This window comes from Tupaia chinensis, unplaced genomic scaffold (genome assembly GCF_000334495.1).
Source record: "Tupaia chinensis unplaced genomic scaffold, TupChi_1.0 Scaffold000578_2, whole genome shotgun sequence".
NCBI classification, from domain to species: Eukaryota; Metazoa; Chordata; class Mammalia; order Scandentia; family Tupaiidae; genus Tupaia; species Tupaia belangeri.
In genome coordinates this window covers 5,078,607-5,081,045 of record NW_006160094.1, presented here as the reverse complement: position 1 = coordinate 5,081,045, position 2,439 = coordinate 5,078,607, and positions in this window count along the sequence as shown.

Here is a 2,439-nt window from a genome sequence, read left to right as displayed (position 1 = left end):
CCATTCTCCTCTCAGGATCGTGGGCACACACACACATGCACCCAGTGTGAGTTTAAGCCACCGGATCTGGGACTCAAACCGCAGTGGACTACGTGGGAGTCCAGCGACATAGCCCTTATGCCAACTACTGGTCCCCCCCTTGGGTTTTGTCTTCGTGCACTCGAGATGGTTCCTACAAGCAGAGAGATGCAGTTCCTCTCCCACGGGGTGGGGGGCGGGGTGGGGACCTGTAAGCACAGTCACTCTCACCATAGGTAAGCTTTGATGAGACACTGAAGAAGCCAGCTCACCTTCTCCATCATAACAGAATGATGCCTCCCCTCAGGCCACAGGAGGGCACGCTTGCCAAAGAACAGCTAAGGTCTGGAAGGGAGGTGATGAACTCGGACTACTGCCTGTCAGACACAAGCCCGTCATGTGAAGGACGCAGGTCCCAGCATCTTACTCCGTGCTGTTCCTCAGTGTACCGAGCCACATGACCCACGGGGCAGCTCAGACAGGTCCTCATGGGGACACGTAGACTCCCCAAGTTCCATCTTCCAACCGCTTGCCCCCTGCCAATTTGGAAATAGAGGTCACCTTCACATTTATGTAGCCCACCTTCAATCTTACAGGTGATAGACGATATGGCCAAACTGGGCCAGCAGGTGACATGGAGGTTAAGGTGCTGGACTCGAACATGGCCAGCTTCGTGGTTCAAGTCCTGGACCCAGCAACTTGAGAATCATGCCAGGCGTGTGTGCATGCGTGCCCAAACTCCCAAGAGCGGAGAGGAAGGGACTGATATAGCCATCCTACTGGGAGGCGATTCCTCATTTCTCCTCGCGTTCTCTTTCTGGTGGTGCACACGCCACACACCCTATAGCAAAAACTTTAAAAACAAAGTAGACAAACCATCTAGCCTCAGTACTGAGCTTAAATGAGGTTTGGTGTCCCCACCCTGACCAAAGAATTCTCGATCTGTTACACATCAGGTGCATAAAAAGATCTGGATAGTGCCGTGCTAGTGTTTGAAATTGTAGCATTTTAACTGTTTCGTGGAAATCTTTCGAAGTCCGTTCGCAAAGCGAGCAGAAGAATGAGACAGATCGCACAGCCGGGAGATGCCTGGAAGGACCTAGCAGGGCCAGGGCTGGGTTTCTTCGTGAGGCCAGCAAGAGATTTCACTACTCATTTGCTTTTGTTCATGGGTCCGGAATGTCAGGACACCCTTCCGGGGTATCGGTTGGAATCAAATGCAGCATTTTCTCACCATCATCCCCGCGCTCTGCACTGCTTCTGTCCATGCCACGCATTGGCGCCTTCTGAAATATTACTGGTAGTGCGGTGAACAGTTTGTGCAACGTTTATTTCCTGAGCACCTACTCTCTCAGGCACTGCTCTTGGCAATAAGAAACAGCAGCGACTAAACCAGATACAGATTTTCGTTGAGCTTAGATTTTGGTGGAAAAGACTGTCGATGAGTAAGATAAATATCTTCGGCAGCGTGAAGGGAGGGTTAGACAGTGCTAAGGAGGATACAGCAGAGAGGGACTGTAATGATGTCGAGGTTTGGCAGGGTGACAGAGACAGCCCTCTACGAAGAGCAGGAGGAGGGGTTCCGTGACCACGAGCCCGAGCCCACGCTTCCTCACTCGGGCTGTGGCCACACAGCGATTCTGAGAGTTACCAGATGCCGGAAAACCCTTCCCAGGGCCTGCAGCTGTGCCACGTTACTGGCGGCATCTCCGTGGTTACCTGTGTGGTCTGGCTCATGGGTTGGCACGGGGGAGCCACACTGCAGCACGGACCAGGTGGGACCACTCCTTGTGTCCACGGCTCCTTATACGAACACTTGAGCCCTTGCACAACATGCAGCATCCTTTCACTGACAAAAAGTATTCATCAAGGGGCCGGCAGGTGGCGTGGTGGTTAAGGCGCTGGACTCCCATATGGCCAACCACGGTTTGAGTCCCAGATGCAGCAGCTCGAAAATCAAGCCGGGCACATGTGTGTGTGCACGCACAAAATCTTAAGATGAGAATGGAAAAGGGGTTATGTTGTGGCCACCCCCTGGGGGGGTGCAATTTCTCACTTTCCCTCTCTCTGTCTCTCTCTGGCAAGTGCACACACCCTACAGCAAAATCCCCTGCAAAAACTAAAATTAGATTAAAAAGCAATGAATGGGCAGTTCCGATGAAGTGTGGTGGGTACACAGAGGAGCGGCCGCCGTGGGTGCTCTGGGGAGGACCGGCAGAGCAGCCCCTCGGCTGGGAGAGAAAGCGAGTCCATAGGTCTGGCCCAGTTCCTCCCACTGCTGGTTTCGCTCTTGGAAAAGTTTGTGGGAAGCTGGAAAATAAGCAATATTGACATTAGCTGGAAGCGAAGATCTCACCAGCACCGTGGAGCGGAGGGGGCCACGGAGCTGACCCAGCCTCCCTTGGGAGTGGACGCTCAGGG